General features: G+C 42.3%; 1 protein-coding gene and 1 long non-coding RNA gene across 8 annotated transcripts in view; one reads left to right on the top strand and one right to left on the bottom strand.

Moving 5' to 3' along the window:
* Positions 1–765: 765 nt before the first annotated feature.
* LOC143898126 (uncharacterized) lies at positions 766–5,831 on the bottom strand. 4 transcript variants are annotated; one of them, XR_013257104.1, is made up of 3 exons: positions 4,738–5,831; positions 3,949–4,168; positions 766–3,866 (listed from the first exon to the last, which is right to left on the bottom strand). It is a non-coding gene; the product is annotated as an uncharacterized LOC143898126 (long non-coding RNA). The 4 variants fall into 4 exon arrangements; XR_013257103.1 differs by lacking the exon at positions 766–3,866 and adding an exon at positions 4,300–4,604 and having other exon boundaries at positions 3,880–4,168; XR_013257105.1 differs by lacking the exon at positions 766–3,866 and having other exon boundaries at positions 3,880–4,168; positions 4,738–4,889; positions 5,026–5,831.
* Positions 5,832–6,080: 249 nt separating this feature from the next.
* Zfh2 (Zn finger homeodomain 2) overlaps positions 6,081–18,798 on the top strand; it is a 140,875-nt gene continuing 128,157 nt past the window's right edge. For all 4 annotated transcript variants that reach the window (XM_077407302.1, XM_077407301.1, XM_077407304.1 and 1 more), the window contains exon 1: positions 6,081–7,120. The gene's annotated coding sequence lies outside the window, so the exon portion shown is untranslated. The remainder of the gene's footprint in view (positions 7,121–18,798) is intronic.

Raw genomic sequence — 18,798 nt, 5'->3', positions numbered from 1 at the left:
TGACAATGTCAGACTGCTGACTTGAACAGCATGCTAACAGCATCGCTGGTATAGAACTACACTTTCCCTTTTGTTTTCTATCACGTTTCTTTATGGAAAAATGCATACGTGCTGCAAAATCTCTAAAATGATAATTATCTACGTATATGCGCGTATATAATACATATTATATATATATATATATAAAGGAAGAGTTAAATTAAATAATATAATTAAACTCGGTCCAAGCTCATAGTTTCAAAGAGTGTTCAATGGTCGATCAACGGTCGAAGTTATAATACGCGAAGAAGAATGGCCGGCAACCCCTCGTTGTCGTTATCGAAGAGGGGTGCAGTTCGCGGCGCCCGGCTGTCTGGTAGATCCGGTTTCCCTCTCGATTCAAAAGTTACGACGTGGACGAGAGTGTCCAGTCTAGTCTTGCCGCTTCTTTCGCGTCCCGCCATTACTTTTTCTCCGTTTTCCTCCGTCGATCCGAGGCGGCACTCTCTTTAGAAAATGCTCCCCGAAGAGTTCTCACTTGTGCTCGGTAAACCGTCGCGCGGATCGCGTGCATCGCGAGAATCGTCAGGCGATCGAGCTCAGAGTGCGTCCTTCGAGTCCTTGAGGGAGTACGAATCAACCCTTCGCGCGTGCACTCGATGCACACGCGAGATGCGCCGGGGGTGAAACCATGTGCACGCACGTGAACCAGACAATTTTCCACCGTATCTGTCCTTGGGGTTTCTGGTACCGCAAGGGTGAGGTCAGGTTTCGGCCTGCTAAGCGAGCATGGAAGCACAATAGAATTATGCTAATTTTTTAAACATACATACTACAACGGATAATAGATAGTATTAACGAAGAAAATACATTCGAATGTCGACTATACTTCTCAATATGTAATGTTTCGTGAAAATTCATACAAAATTTGTAGGATAGTTAGATAGTATCAGAAACTTAATAAAAATTAGTTTGTACAATCTGCTGTCTTCTTCTCTCCATTCTTGTTATATTAAAAAATTTTATAAAATTTTTTTACAAACTGTTGTGATTGTTTATCTGGTCTTGTGACAAATTTATCTGTATCTTGTTAACTTCATGTAAGCAACTATGAACGTTTATCTTATCATCTTCCATATTTGTTTTTCATATTGATACTGTACAGCAAATTTGATAGAGAATTTTCATTGTCATTCTCATGTTTGATTTCTCGAAATTTTCGAACACAAACTGAAATTTCTAATAGATATTAAGACTGCGTTTATAGAAACTTTATTCGGGTGCACACCAGCGTCGTTCTGTCCTTGTTCAATTTTTAGTGAATAACAAAGACAGAACGATGCGCTGTGCCGAGTAAAGTTTCTGAACGCAACTTAAATGGGGAAGTAATCCGAAGTAATATTGCTTGCGAAGAAAGTAATACTACTTACTAGTAGTACTACTAGCAATTCTGCTTAATTGCTTAGGACATGTTGATAACGACATTTTTACAACATATCTCTTCTTTGATTGGCTGTGACTTACAACTGCACGGAAAAAACAACTCGGTTGTAGCAACCAGAAATATTCAGTTGGTACAGATTCAGTAGCAGTAACATCAAGCCTTTTTGCACTAACTGACAGGCTGTTTACATCAACAAATGCTTTCGATTCGAAGAATCGAAAATTTTTGTTACTAATGTACTGTTACCACAACAGAATATTCAGCTATACGGAAAAGAAAACTCGGTTGTAACAACCAGAAATTCTGTTAAGTCAGTTTCAGTTGCAGTAACATAAAGTCTTGGTACATTAACTGAAAGGCTGTTTAGGTGACGGAAACTATATATTTCTAACAACCAAAAAACTCGGTAGCATCAACCGCTATTATTGTTACTATATACGAGAAAAAAAATGGTTAGAGCACCAGAGAATTCGCTTCCACTATCAAAACATTCGATAGTACAAACTGAAATATTTCTGTTGCTACAACCGAGTTTTCGTCTGCATGGTTCCCAAGGAACAGAAATTTTTAGTTGCAAGAACAGAAATGCACAGAAATTGTTTTCCGATGCAGTGTAAAAGCACCTCTTGTGACTTTTGGCAATATGGATTGCTTCCGACTATTGTTAGAACGATCTGTGTTATGTGCTTTGGGACAACTTTTGGGCGGACGCCGGACAAACCGACAGCCGCTTTCTTAGGCTGTCTTCTTTTGGTTCCTTCTCTTTTCTTTGTTTCTATATTTTTGAAAACCAAAACGGGAATAAACGTCGCCTAGAACAGTGCAATTGCTTCGAAGAGATTTTATGTCCTAAGGAGAAAGAAACGAGACGGAGGCTTAATGTACGTGTACTGAAATGAGATGCGATATTCCCTTATTCCTTATTCCTTTATCTTATTCCTTATTTTTGTCATTGTGTCTGAGCCTTTACATCCATGCATAGGCGTCATCCATATTTTCTCTTTTTCTCTCTAACGTGAAAAGAAAAAGAGGAAAGACGTTTATATTTTTCTTTTCGCTTCCTTTGCTTTTTGAGTATACCTTTGTTCGATCATAAATCTTTTCTGAAAAGATTTTTTCTTACCAAAAATTATTCAACATGGATTGATTGCTGTACATCATTATCTTATTATCATATCTTATTATTTCTCTTAGACAGAGATAAGCGAGAGATAACAAATTTGCTTACCTACTTATCGGTAATTATATACGGACACAATTTTTTCAAATAATTTCTAATTAGTTTCCGAGCATTGCTATCAGTTAAGAAAAGCGTAGAATAAAGTTGTAACTCTGTATTAACATATTCCATACCGTTGTTTTTGCACGATTTTTTATTCAGATCGCGCGTACTATACCAATGGTCAACATTGATACATTTATTATATGCGTTAGAATATATGATATATTTTATAATGACTTCAAGATCGCTATGCTGCATTGTCTCACGTATGATATTTCATGTGATAACTACTTTATACATGTTAATAAATTCATGAAAACTTTTAACCCAGGTAGGAATAACAAATGGCCCAGTCTCGAGCCAGGCTTGGTCCAGTGAATTCACGCTTGGCTCACGCTTGGTTGAGGCTTGGCGCAACCAGAATTCCTACCTGGAAATTTTTGCCCTATCGTTCTTTATGTTTTATCAACCATGATCTCTTGTTAAACGGAATAAAGCATGTTTTTCTCCCTCTCTTTCAAGATTTTTCTCGAAACTTTCGACTCGGAAGTGGAGGGGAAATCACTAGGCGGTATTATTGTTCTTTGAGTATTTAGAGAGTGAAGTCCATCGAGTAGCCTTGTCATGTCCTTACTGGACATAAGAATCTCATAGTGCACAGTCAGCACAGTACATCGCGTTATTTTTTGAAAAGCTATTATCGGAAAGTTTTCGGTTAAAGTATTAGTGAGTCGTTCGATTAATTCCTTTGTAGGCAATCTCAGAATTTTCATATGCAATTTTAAAATATGCAACATCTTATACATCTCGTACCGTGCGAGTGTTTTATTATACCGGTGCCTCAAGCGTTTCAAGTGTGAAAAGTAGTTGTCACGATACGTATTGCAACTGGACCTAAAGCAGTATTGATAGGCAAGAATGGCAAAACCTATGCAATAAAAATGCATCTGACACAACGTAAGTTAAATTTTATTAACGTAAGTGCGGTATTTTTGTATTCAGCGTTATCGCGAATGCGAAAAGATGACGAGAGACGCGATTTTTCTAAAGTTTCAGTAGACTATACGCTATTACCGATGTGTAGTTTTGGGGGACACGTGTCGGTTACTGTGAGAAGTGTAAGGTTAGATATTGCCCTAAAAATACCGCAATTACGACTTCACTAGTATATTGCGCAATTCGACTTTTGATGAGAGCATCGATTGGCATGTTCCTCGTTATCTAGACATATTAACATTATTGATAATTTTTAGCATCGCCATAGTAGAGTTTAAAATGACGGCTTCAGGTTGTTCAAGCATACCTGGTTACATGCTAATCGTACAGCTAATGATTTTCTGCAAACGTAACTTTCTGCAAAAATAATTTCTTGCAAACGTTGCACTCGAAGGAATCCGGCATCGCTTCCAATTTCTTCATTCTCTGGAGTCTTCATTTCTTGTCGCTATTTTGTCAAAATGCTACGTCATCTTCGCACCACCATTATTTGCAGGACCAGATTTGTCGCCATTATGATATCGTCACTGTAAATTTAATACCAGATTTATTATTATCATTTGTTGTTGAAGATTATTCCTTTTTATTATTATTATCTTCTGATTTTTCTGAATCTTTTACTAAAATGTAGGCGCAATGCGTTTATAGCGTGACTTACAAACGGGATCTTCGTGCGATTAGAGTAGCAAGATTTTTTAGGGTGACAAATTTTATATATGATTTGGATTATACATATTTAACGGACACTAATCGTATAAAGTTTATCATGATGCATTTGCTCATCTTAAAGAGACATTTGAAGTAAGAACGACGCACATATCTTAACGACGTTCCCAAAATGCTACGAAGTTGATGAAAATTTGATATTATATTCTGTATTTGTTGAAAGAAAATTCTATCAAAGTTCGGCGCTAAATTTTAAATCCATTCACAATTTAGATAAAAAGTTGTCTAACACGTAACCTTATGGCATAACAGAGAAAAGTGTAACATTAAAAAATGGTACCAATATAACACATAAGTAGATTATCAACAAACAAAAATACAACAAGCATTTGATCGTAAGCATTTGATCGTAAATCTTAAAGCCCAATACCATAGTGACTGCGATTTTGCTCGTTGAAGATATCCTTATATTATATTTTCAACCAAGGAGGATTGTGTATAAATACAATGCGACTCTCTGCGGGTCGCATGGTCGGATGGTATGATCTCGCTGCATGTCGAGGTGTATTAACATCATTAATACTGAGCGATATATGCGGGCAAACCGGAGATTTTATTAGTTTCTTTGCAACTATTGTAAAATTCGTGAATTTGGTATATACTTTCAGAGAGAGAGAGAGAGAGAGAGAGAGAGCTTTGATCAAAATTAAAAACATACACTAATCAGATTCACAAATTTTACAATAAAACAAGTTTCTCTGCTACCATTGGTGCCCAATACAGAGTGTCGCGTGAATCTCGTGCACAAGAGATTTATCTCGAACTTTGTCACTATTTAAAAAAACACGCAATTAGCACAAGTCTTATCTACGAGCGCGTAGAACACTTTTCACGTTTATCACGCCGGACCTGACGTCTCGTCGGAAGGAAATCAAAGAGAGAAGGAGAAAGATCGCCGGCGAATTCTTCCGGTCTCGCGACGCAGCCCGCGATGTCGTCGGCGTCTCTCCCGCCGGTCGGAAATCCTGGATCTCGGTTCGGGCCAGGACGGCAGACGATACGTCCGGACGCGTGAAAACCCGGCGACGGAGCGAGCGAGATGGGAAAAGTCGGGGCTTTCCTCCCGACCCCGGCGAGGAGAGGAAAGTTTACCGGAAAGATATCCGGGAAGTTGCAGTCCGGCAGGAGAGAGCAGCCAACGCGCGCGCGACCGCGGCCGACTCGCGCCTCTTTCCTTCCCCCCCACTATCAAACGCCACCAGCATCGCCTCGTTCGCGGCTTCTGCGCTGTCGCAACCGAGTACCGTCTTCAGGGTTCTCCAGCCGCGAGCACGATACTCGTAGTAACGCTGGTTTTGCTAGTAGTGGAGCAGCGTGATGTGGTGAAGATAAGGTGGTGGTAGCGACCGATGCGAGTGGGGGAAAGGGTGACGGTGGGGGTGTTGGGGTGGTAGCAGCGATGGTGGTGGGGGGAGGCGACCGCGGTAAGAGACGTGGCGCGGTGGCGACGATTATAGTCCGGACTGTCCGGAGCGGCGAGAGACGTAACGCTAAGCGCGGCACCAGGTTCGCGGATACAGCATCCAAGCGCAAAGCCCGGCCTCCCAACTCCTGGTTGGCTACGCCATTCTCCGCGAAGAACCTCTAGCGCGCATGACGCGATCGAAAGGGGGGGAAATCCGCGGTGTGTGGTGGGACTGAGAGTTGTGCATCATTCTGGGGAGGGGTGGAAGCCGCCAGAGGGGCGGGGAACCTAACAGTTCGGCAGCGCGAGCCGACGTGGGCACTTCGCTCTGTCCGGCCTTTCCTTCATTAAAATATTATATCCGTGCGTGTAGAGAGAGGCGAGAGCCGCGGAGTCCCGGCAAGAACCCTTGCCGCCGTTATCGCGCCACGTACGACGCACTTTCGTCACCCCCTCGTCAAGGACTCTGGCACGCTCGTTCGCCGAGGGGCTGCTTCTTCGCGCGGACGTAACGCGTTGTTTTTTTTTTTCGTTCGTTCGTTCGTTCGTTCGTTACCGTTGTGATCATTGGTAGAAGAAAATAGGCCTGGTAACACCGCATCTCAAAAAGGACGGAAGCCCATTAGAAAGAACAAAAGCAACAGGAATATAAAGGAAATTTGCGTTGCCACGTTGGAAAACCGACTCAAATTAGGGAAAGCAATTAGGAAAGGAACAACAAAAAGGGAGATATTAGTTCTTTATTAATTTTACTGGACTGAGATATTGAAAAGGAGGAAGAAGAGACTTCTCAAATGTAAACGGAAAAGCAGTGGCTCGGTGCATGGAGAGCATACATTCATTCGGTGCGAGCGAGTTGATGGGTCGAGTCCCGGAAGACACTAAGATGCAGTTTTGGGTACCGCCTTATAAAATATTGCAGCAAGGGAGGAAACTTATAAACAAAATACTTTAAACAAGCAGACACTTTGATTGAAAAAACAAAATAAGGCATGTTGCGGCGTATGTCCGTAATTCTCACAACGTGCCAGGGAGTGTTTGGATGGTAAACTTGCTCATCGGCTCGCGAACCGCCCCGAAGACTGTGTGTTGTGCTCCAATATCGTTCCTCTCAACGTTCCTATCGCGCTTCCTCCGTCCGTGGTTCCTCGACTCGCGCAGGATACCTAGTGGAAACTCGAATTGAAAGTGGAAAGTGCTAGACGCTGTTTTGCCAACGGTTCGCGAGAAGAGCGAAAAAGCAAAGGAAAAGTCGCTTTGTGCTTCAAGAGAGTACAGTGAGAGTCCAAGGGTGCGAGTGCAACTGCCGGCAAAAAAGGAAAACCGAGAGTTCGGGATATGAACCCAGGTACGTGAAAAGTTGCCTCTTCATCGTGATCGCCGTGGTGAAGCGCAGTGATGGCCGCAGTAATGGTCGAAAATTTATTTTTCCACCGTTTTGCGATAAATCAGTGATCAGAGTTGATTTCACGGTCGTGTGGTATTTTTTGACAAGTGCGGGGATGTTTTCCCTCTTTCGTGGTGGTTCAAATTTCGATTTAGTGACAGGTGAGAAGTTCTGCAGGCGTCACTGCGAACGTGCATCTCTTTCGAAATTGCAAAGTGGTTGGTTCCTATTGATCTTTTGGTTCCTTGGATTCTGGTTCGTTCATTGTTCCTTATGATATACAACAAATTGTATACAACACAAAGATTTTCTGAGTAACCGTGGTTAAAAATACTGGTTAAAACAAAGCTTCAAGACGAGGATAAGATTTCTAATAATCGATCAGTGGCAGAAAACCTTTAACAGAGTGGGCTTTATCCTCATTTCAGAGAGTTATGTAAACATCCTCAGAAGCACATTAATCTTTGACAGTTCAGGTTTCTCGAAGAAATGTCAGCTGTTAGATTCACAACCTCAAATTATTCCGGCTGTAATATCCGCACTGTACCATTAACGCTGCTTTAAAATAAATAGAAAGAAAACTCGATAGAGTGAGAGATTTTGACGCTCGAAAATCAAACATCTTGGATTTAGGCGTGACCCAGTGACGTCGATGCGAAGTCAACCAGTGTGCCGATTCTCATGTGAATTCGTGTGAACACAAAAAGCGTTCTTTTTGTTCTTTCATGCTTGTGCTATGAAAGATTAGCGGGAAGATTAATCGATAATTTTTTGCAACGTACGGAGTGTCGTACTCGCGGAATTTCGGAAGAGACGCTTAGAAACGCGCATACGATCCGTCATTGCGTTTAAAGAAAATAAGTAATACAACTTTCTCTTCCTCTACGCCCGATATATATCCCGTATGAAGACACACCGCGCACTGAAACAGCACACGTTGAAATCGTTCTCGATGTAGATCGTGGTTCCTCTTTGGCGTTTGTATTCAGTTAGTATGTGACGTGCAAAAATCTAAGCAGTTTGCAAAGAGCGTCTTCTTTGTTCCAATTCAGTCGCTGTAATTGGGTTCCCTGCAGTTACCGAGTTTCCATATGTTGCAAGTAGCAGGCTTTCGCTAAAAATTTAGGAATATGTCATCGACTTTCGTACCGTTTCAGTCCAGCGTGTTACGATTTCTTCTTTATATGCCAGCTGGACATCAACGTTAATAAACCTCAATTATATTCCGTTCAGGAAGATTTATCTTAGGTATCAATCATTGACAGCAAATCGATTACTTCGCGAAGATAAATGAAAAAAAATTATTTAACCGTGACAGACATCGTCGAGGCTCTCGGAAAGCGAAAACCAGAAGCGCCACAACAAACTTGTGAAACTTTTCAAGAGTATCATCAATGTTTGGTGTTTGTTGTTTAACGTTTGACACCTCGCACACAAAAGTTTGTACCGCCTGGTACACAAAAGCGCTGCGGGAGAGAGTCATGTACATTGAGTATTTTGTGGCACCTGCTTCCCTCACGGGTGCGATACGGCCGAAGATCAAAATCGGAAAATAAAAATAGCGAAACTTTGGATATAATGTAGCACAAATAAAACATTTCAGGTACACAAACTCGGAAGTGTGTAATTGTGGGTGTATGTAGCGTGTAGCGATGTGTGAATGTCCGCAATGTTGTGAACTCGGGTCCGTAGGTGCGTTACGCCCAAGGAACTGCGCGGATCAATTCCTTGTAGGAGCGGTTCTTGTACAAAAAAGCATCGGGATTCCTTGCCGATACGTAAAAATCACCGACAAGATTTGCTTGGCACTGGCTTTCGGCGGCGAGGGTCGAGAGGAAACGCGTGCGACACGCCAGATTTCGATGCCTGCGTAGATAAGAGAAACCGGTGTGAAGGAACGTCTGTTAGCGCCATATACCGCCCGCTATTTAGATATCGCGCTTTTGTTTATTTTTGTTTTCGGAAAAGTATCTTTAAACGTACCCGTCAAAAACGCCGACAACGCGAATTATCCGACAAAGCAAATTTTCATTATTTTGCTTTTTCCCCATTATATCCGATGTTGATTGTATAAAATATATTATGACACATTAGCTGTCTTTCAAATAAAATAACTCTTAAGTATTTCAGTGCGTGTGTGACGTGAAATTATTGAATATTTAAACAATTCCAATTTTTGTGATAATTTTCTGACTACTTTCGCCTGCGTCTTGATCATATTCGAAATTATTGGAAAAAAATCTCATTGACACAGAGAAATCACAGATTTCGGCATAGAGAAAAAGGCATGTCGTGATATCGGAACGAGTGCTTTTCCGGTCCTATCGCCAGCGATTAATGGGGGCCTGCGCGAGCGTGAGATTTTTTGAGAAGAGCAGGGAAAGGGAGTAGGAAAGCGAGAGAGAGAATTCACCATCGGGGTCAACGGTGTCGCGTTGCCGATACTTCTCGTACGTCGCGATTTATTCCCGCGAATGCTATCACTGGTAGTACAACGGCTCGCCGACTAATTAAACGCGATTGATATACACGAGAAGTTTGCGTTGCTGGGAAGCGTAATTGCCATTGCCGGAGGCGTGGAATGAAAATTACGAAAGGCCGAGAAATGCGCGGGGGAGGGGAATTTATCGCCGACTGTCTTTTCCGTTCCCCGTGATTATGATTCCGCGATCGTGAGAAAATTCACGACGCGAAGCAGCGCGAGCGGGTGAGAGACGAGCGGCGATTATTGATTGTAATTAATAGTCTCTTGCGCGCGCGCGCGCGGCCGGAATTATTCGTTGTTAATCGGCGACAGTTACGGCGAGGCGCAACGAACGCGCGCTATTAAGAGCGATATTTCACGACGGCGTCCAATCGCGCTTTACAAGCTCCACTTATGAAACTGATCCCGCGGGACATCCCGCGATGGTGAGGTATAACACGAACGTTTGCCTAATTGCCATCGTCTTGTCTCGCCTATCGGCAGCGATGTGTTTACCCTGACGATACGACGCAGGGATAAGCTAATCAGAATTAATCAACCTGTTATACATTGTAGACAAATATGCTCGTTAAAGTATATCGCAGGACAAAAATGCATTTTATTGAAAGAAACGCTACCTGAGATACACCTGCTTTAGGTTTTAATGTAACGTAAAAAATAATTGAAAGAATAAATGTCTGTAAAAGAAGTGTGTTACAATTGTAAATTTTGTTGCAGGCTGTTTAAAGAATTAATTAGAGATACTAGAGATAGGAAATTCGGAACGTTTAAGTGGGAAAGTAATTTTCTCTGAAAGAAAGGTGTAACAACACTGTCAGTTTTTATTTCACAGTGCGTGCGTCCGGTTTTCTAATATTGCTGCAATTTGTTTAGTCAATTGAGGAAGGGAGAGAAAGGGGAAAGGGGTAAAATAGTTCCCCCGGGGCTAATTAATTACGACAACATGAACGTGTGGGGAGTACTCGCTCGCTCGCTTTCTCTATTTCTAATTAGACCGAGTGAGTCTAAACGAGCATACCGGGTTTTTTTTTATTCATGCGCGGTTTCGCGATGTCGATTATTTCGCAAATACATTAATCATCGCTCTCTCGCGAAATCGCTGTCGCTGGCGATCATGGAAATGACCTCGTGTGGAAAATAAATAACCAGCTACAAAATAACTCGTATTATCCTATATTTTATTATTTAATTGATTTTTATCGAAGAGAAAACCTCTGAAAAAAACTGATTTATCCGCTTGCGATATAAGATTATGATCGTACGTTATTAACTTACATATTATTAATAATACGACGTTAACAGCTCCTAAGCGCATCTCATTGTGGGCAAGTATACGGGCGGACAAAAAAGATTTGATTGAGATTAAGTGACTCGTTTCGCCAGAGCGGCGCCCATCTCAAAGTCGAATCCGCGAAAGGCGTTTAACAGTCGGCCGACGATAAATCATTAGCGATTGGTGGATGGAATATATCGTTTGGGCCCGTTATCGCCGCGGTTACGAGCCGCGACTTGGAGCTCTCTTGCGGAAGAGGCGGCCGGGCGAACGGCAATTAAAATAGTCATAATTTATTATCTCGCGTTTGTGTGTAACTTGCTTATCCACGGCCGGCGCGAAGGCGCGAGGCCCGCATGACAATTAAAACGCGCGTTAATATTTTTTTACACCCCTTTTATCGCGCAGAAATACAATCGTACGCGCGGCCGTTGGTCAGCCGCCGCTTCTTTCTGTCGCAAGCGAGTGACGAGCGCTATCTCGTCGCGCTGGCGCCGGCCAGTCGTCGAATCCGACGGACGCCGTGCGTTGAAATCACCGCGAAAAATTACTCTCCGCTGAAAAAAATTAACCGTGAGCTGTGACATCCGTTTATTCGAGAGGTAAAAGCGTGTACACGCGCATATGTGTGAACGTACACTTAATCTATGTTATCTTAATCTTCATATTATTTTATATTGTCAATAAGTTATTTTAATTTTACATTATTATGGGTTTTACGAGAAAATATTGAAAAGAGATGAATGTATGACGTTTTCCTCAAAATTTTCGTAATATTCACGTAATAAGTGAGTACGGTAGACAATTTAATACGTTATCGCGCAAATAATTCAAGTGTATTGGTTAAAAGAAACGCGTTAGAATATAACGCGGTTGGTTGTTGGTTTACAGCGTACTCGAAAATAAAAATAACGATTTCTAAATGCAACGCTTCTACATTGGTTCTCCGAACTTCCAAACATAATTTCCAGTGTCGTAAACCTTATACCCATTTAAATTTCACGTCTGTCGATTTCGATGTAAAGGATTTCGTTGAACCATCTTTAACTTTACGACCCGTTTGATTGTCTGAACGCGAGTCAAAGGACTCGCCCGTCAAAATCTTCATTCGGGATTTAAGCGTGATCGCGCCGTCGTGCTCTTGATGACGATTCGAAACGTAATCCTGTTATCTCGCGCGATCAGGCTCCATTAAAACGACTCTAGCTACTTTCTCTATCTGAAACGATCGGCCGTTTAATGGACACTCCGATCGGCGGTGCCGGCCGAAGTCGGGCCGGTTTCTCGATTCGCGCTGATTCAATTAAAAACGAGGGCGTCCATTCTTCGGCACTCGCGTTTATCGCGCGGCCGCGTTAATTGACACGACGACCGTGATCGTCCGCGGCATTAAGCCGGAGAAAAAGTGGTCAAGTCCGATCGGTCCGCAGCGACTGGAAATACCTAGGCTATACAAGAGCGGCGATACGCCTCGTTCTTTAACGCTAACAATGCAGGACGTGAATTATGGTGATCGCTCGTCACTACGCGCGTTCTCGGCGAAATGCGCGTAAATTCTCGAAACGTGTACCTGGCGTGCGAGATAATTGACGTATACCACTTTACTGAGAGGAGGGATGTGTTCTTTTTTTCTGTAGTTTGTTATTCCGGATTTATCGCGTCGTAGGAATAAGTTCATAAAGAAAGTTTATCGTATAAGGCAATTTAGGAATCCACGCGAAATAAATTATTCCTATAATATATTTATAGATGTAATAGTTTTTGCATGATCTCCGCGAATATCTGGATAGAGTTGATGGGACGCATAGACATACAGTCTGTGCAAACTGTGTGAAAACAGCAGTAGTTTACGTCTGCTTGGTGATAGTGCTATCTAGATGTGACTCCATTTGAAAATAACACATTTTGGTAATAACTCAGGTACTCCATTCCATGGAGAACCTCAATTCGTCAAGCTATATAGTATCTTCGAACTGATCGGTATTTAAGTCAGTTTTTCAAAAGCATGTGTAACACTCATATTTTTTTACTGTTTTACCGTTCAGAGCGTCCGTAATGTATAAAGATTTTTGTGCTATTTATTCATCGTCAGAATTCAAAACAGTTATTATAGAATTTTTAATCTTCAATTGTTAACGCATACTGACGAGGTGGATTTTTACGTTATCTTATATACCGCGCGTTTCAGCGTACGCTAAAATCAGCGGAATTAACATCGCGATCGCAAATTCGCCTGTTACGTTGATCTCGAGTATATCGCCAGACCATATCGCGAAATTCTGCCGACGCGCAAATTAAGGCTGAGCACGCAAAACCCCAAGCCGGTGACCTGGAATCCGTGATATTTTGCGTTCCGCTGAAAAATACGTGACGACTGATTCGAGGACACGAAGCGACCGTAAAATTTTACGTCGTTGATTGAGCGCCGCCGATGCGACGTATATGCACGCCCGCCATTACGTCGCTGCGACTAATCGCGAGCGAGGGAAATAAAACACGCCTCGTGGAATCGAGTTGGAATCGACGTGATGCATGCTAATGCGAGGAGCCGCGGTCAATCCTAAAAATCGCTCAAGTTATTCTTATTCGCGTTATCCACGATTCATCCGTTTTACGAATTTTCATTAAATGTTTGCCGCGCGATAATTTCAGTTTTTATATATATATATATATATATATATATAAATTGCATGCGTTTACTCTATTAGCATTAATCACAATTATTACGCCGCTCGCGGAGGAAATCGCGAGAGGTAACGCAACTTTGTATCGATGTAATTACGTTATCTTCACCCGCGTGATAAGATTGGCTCTCGCTAACCCGCTAACGGGCGTAAATATATCGCGGGTAATATTATCTGTGATGCTAAAATTAGTTACCGGAACGCGACGGTATCGTTACGGCTCGAATTGCTCGCAATTTCGTAGCGTAGCGATTATTCCGCCGTGCAGTTCGACATCGACGGTAAAATAAGGGAAGGGATGAGAGGGGACGAAAAAAGAGCGTGACTTGTCCCCGCGACGTTAGCGTTTTAGCGGGCCGCGTTTAACTGCAACGTAAAACGACCGGCTTTACTAATAAGCACAATTTATAATAAACTGATGGGTGGCGTAGGCCGCCGTCTGTCTCGTCCGTCCGTCCCGTCGATTACGAATTCCCGTTTCGTGCTGCGCGCTCCTACTTAGTTCTCGAACCGCCGCGCGCCACGGTGGCTTCCGCGGCGCCCTAATCTCGTATTCATAAAGAAGAGGCCACCCCCTCTTACGGAAGATTTTCATGAAACTCACAGAAATAAAGGATCGTACGCTATATCTACGTCGCTAGCTATACGAACGCATCCTGGCTGATTATTTTTTAACCTCCGGCTTCCCTTCGTCCTCTTACTTTCGATGTTAGGTATATATGTATATATATTCTTCCCCTGTGTTATTAAATCGACTCTTGAAGCTGTACGAAACAAAAATGAAATTTCTCCGTTCCCCTTTCGCGTCTGTTTGATCAGCCAGTTTGCTGCTAAGTTTCCCAACTATAATCGCAGCGACAATTTGTGTGTATCTTTGTTAAACGTTAAAGTTTATCTCAAGAAGTTTATCATAGTACAGATAAGAAAAATTAAAAAATATTTTAATATTAAGAGATATAAAGATAAAATATTTTAGTCACATCATTTTGAACCTATGTTTATCTCAAATACTTTTCTAATACGATTAATACGTGATTAAAAGTATGTACAAGTAAAAACTATGTATATTTTGAAATATACAAATAGAGAATAATCTGTTATTTCATGTATCTGGAATGTATTCTTATCGGCAATTAATTTTTTTCTCAACTTTTTCTCCGTCCTAAGGTAATATTTAATCTACTATTGAAGGTACATTTTTAATATATTTTTCTCCTGAATTCATAATTTACTAAAATATATATATATATATATATATATAGAGAGAGAGAGAGAGAGAGAAACGTTTAAGCTTATGTATAAGTTTTTTTTTTATCTCTATCAAAAGGACTAGAAAGATACATCTAGCTGATTTATTATTATATCACTTTTCGTATAATATATAATTTGCATAATATATACGACTACGTTTGAAGCTGGAGAGGGTTAAGCACATGGCACGCGCGCGCTGTCGCAAGGAAGTATTCACCGTCGTGTGCTCGCTAGGGAAAGGGTATCTTTTACATCCGATATTTACATAAAAAATTCGTAGAAACTTCGACGTAGGGTTGACAACGACGTCGCAAAAGGAGAGGAGAGGTTTCTCTGCCGCGCGGCAGTAAACGGATGCTGTTTAAGAGCACGCGCGAGAGAGCTGCGCGCATAAATTCGGCCCGAGATCGTCGTGCACGCGTCGTGCAACCGTATATCCGTCGTCGGTGCATTGTCGCAGCGTGTGCCGGGCATGCGTCGGAATTCGTCGGCATAAACTCAACTTCATTTCCCAGCGACGATATCGGGTTCCTTTTTCCGTCAGCCGTGCCCGAAAGAGCCAACTCCGACTGGGCCCGGATTAACATGCCCGAAGTCGATAAAATGGCCGAAATGCCGCTAATACGTTTCGCTCGGCGACGCGTATACGCTGTAAAGGGAAAATTAAAAGTGGCCGTAAATTATTACGACGTGGAGCGCATTGATTTTGGGCGGCCGGCCGTCGTAAAACTGCGCCGAACGGAATCAGATCTTTTCCGTGAATCGGACCTGCGGAGATCTCTTCCTTCAGGTATCGGAACAGGTAAATGCGAGCAGGCGTCCGTCGTTATGCTCGATTTTTAGTCACGAAACGGCGAAAATCTGCAAGTCCCGGCAATAACCGGTCGGTCCATATTTTTCACGGGGACGTATAATTACACATCATTAGCGCGCTAATATATTCGATGCGGACGCAACAATAGACGAGTGCACTTTCGTAATCGCGATTTCTTGGCGAGGAAAACGCTCGCGTAATTTCTGCTGGAGAAATCTCCAATTATTTATGTATCTGATGGCAGGAATTACATTGATATTACTAATAAGATTCAGATATCACGATAATGTACATAATATAACAGTATAATGTGTATGAATGTATAGGAGCGTAATTTGGCGATATTCCACGAGAAAGGATATATTTTATTTCTCACTTTCTCATTCTATCGTAATTGTTTTAACAAAATCGCACGTATAACGTTATAGTTAACGCTCACGTGACCCGTTTCCATCTTGAAGGAGTTTGCATTTAATATATTCGCGATGTAGCGCAACTTGAAAATCGTTCGACATCGAAAAGAAATAATAGTGGCGTGCGCATTGAATTAAAAAGGCCAAGCGTTTACAAAATATGAGAAACAATCGCGCACGTGTTACGGGAAAAAAGATCGAAAAAATAGATCTATCCAAGATTACGTTAGAGATTCGGGATCATCTCTCCTGAACGAAATCTACCTGGTGAGCAGCACAATTTTTACGACATCTCCAGCAATTCTCGCGATATTGGGCGACACGGAGAATCATGAATATGACACAGGCCCGGTATTAGGCTCTTTTACGTCGACACAATGCCGTTTATTATCATAATCTATTATCGCGGCTTATGCGAACGCGCGGCGCCTCGACCGTCCCCGTTACTAACGCAAAGCCCAGGGTTGGTGCATGGTAGCGGCCCGGTCGCGCAATACACCACAAGAAATCCTGCCGTGCTCGTTTACCCGCTCCCTAGTCCTTGGGGGATTACCCTTGATTACTCCGTTTCACATCCGTTTCTCTTTAACCGTTTTTGCCATAACGCGTCATCTTTTCTTGAAATTAAAATTGTCATAAACATTTGTAGATCCGACGTGTCTTTCGAATTGAGAGATTCCTCAAGGTTGAGGTGACTGTACACGCGAATCCCTTCGTATATCACGAATAGTTCCTTCCTTATGCTGCGATTGTATGAAACAGCATCGTTGAATTCGTGGAATATGCGAATTTGTGATATTGTTGAAGCTTTCTGTGTGTTGTTCAATTTCAGAGTAATAAGGGGATTAATAAATTTATAGGATAATGTTAAATCATTTAAATTTTGAGAAGAATTTATCTACGCGGCAAGAATTTATTATTTGTAACAAGTTTTAACGAGTTGGCTTAATACGGGCACTGAACGTAACAAATACGGCTCTCCGAATATGATGCGCGTGCATATATCTGTATACCCTGTTTGATTAATATAAATCGGTCGCGCGCGGTCCCCGCGATCGCTACTTAATGGCGCGCGGCAGATATATGCAGTAAAAGTACAGGTATTAAATACCGCTTAGCATTCTCCGGATTGTCCCACACGCACGATTATGTGCTCCCTTATCTCTCGCGCAAACATTCATCAGGGAACGACGCGTGACATACGAAGCGGGAGGTGCACACGCGTATGAATCGTGCGATCAATTCTCGACGCTAACAAATATTCGCATGCACGTCTCCGGCACGCTGATTTTTCGACTTGTCGTACATTTTTCTCGCATGCCTGCTCGGATATCTGTCTACGGGCGCATCTGAGCATGCTAATGATAATAAAAATACTAGAGACGTCAAAGCTGAAAGAAGATCTAGTCGTGAGATTTTTGAAAAGTCAAGTCATCTACCATATGTAATGTAATTTTTCACTTATCATCGATTTTCTCTCATTTTGTTTGTCACAAGAAGCGTAAGTTTCTTTAACAATTGCATGAAGATTCGTTTTACGACGTTGCACAATGTTGTTAATTTACAGACATTATTTGATTGCTTAATTACAATTTTTATTTCTGACATATATATATATATAACACACACACACGCATGTGCTTTATATAGTGCGTAATTACAGCCATTACATCTACATTAGTAATATCACGAAGAAGAAAAGCCCTGTGTTGGAGGAGATTACAGGTTCATCCTCAAACACAATAATATCCCGCTCTATTTCTTATTCATGAGGAATTATGTGATATGGAATAAATATTATCTGAAAACTTCACCACACATCAAATTCACTCCCCCTTCGCAGGGACACAACTGTTCTTCTCTTCTATCACTATCAATCTATCTTATCATTGAAAATTCACGTACAATTAACACTACTCTCGTCCAATATTCTGTGCATCATTAATCCAAGCGTACATGACTAACATGACGGTTTATCGAGATATACCAGATTAATTTTCCTGCGGTGAAATCTCTCGACGAGGCGCGCTGCTTATCCAAAGATTGGTCGGCTCGGCATCGGTTTACCAACAGATTGAGCATTCCTCGCGTAATTACGCTCATTACGCACCTCGCTCGGGTCGCCCGCGCGAGAGCGTCGCCATTATGTCCGAAAGCGCGTTATTAGCGTAATAATATCGATTAGTGCCGTCCCCGAAATCTCGTCGTCGCATTCGCGGTATTTTCGATCCGTTCCATGCGGTGGAATGCGTCCGGGGCCTCTCGCCACGATGATGGCGCGGCTTCGCCGAGGGAGCCCCCGATTTGATTCATTACGTGTCCCTTCTCGGAGGTGTTTATTTTATTTGATAATTATCGCGAACGGGGCGCGCGTAAGGCTCCGACCGGTGGTGATGCTGGCCGCTCTATATACCACGGACGGTCCACGGTGGTCATTAGTGGCTTAATTATATCTCAGCGGTGATTATTCCGGTATTTCTGCTTATACATATATACAATCCGTGCGCGCCGGAACGACAGGGGGAGGCGGAGGGGGGGTTTGAACAGAGGAAAGAGAGGATACGCGAAGAGCGGGAATACGAGCTTGGTGGAATATAAAGGCCATCCTTGGACGGACCCTCGTAAAAACGCACTTTGTTGCCTCCTTAAATCCTGATAATTCCACGCTTCGCTTCTACCCGCCGATTACGCCGTAATCGCGTTTCGGCGGGCTTCCCGC

This window comes from Temnothorax americanus, unplaced genomic scaffold (genome assembly GCF_048541705.1).
Source record: "Temnothorax americanus isolate GAGA-0224 unplaced genomic scaffold, ASM4854170v1 Scaffold22, whole genome shotgun sequence".
NCBI lineage: Eukaryota > Metazoa > Arthropoda > Insecta > Hymenoptera > Formicidae > Temnothorax > Temnothorax americanus.
Note: the sequence above shows the minus strand (reverse complement) of the source record. Positions and strands in the feature narration are given on the sequence as shown.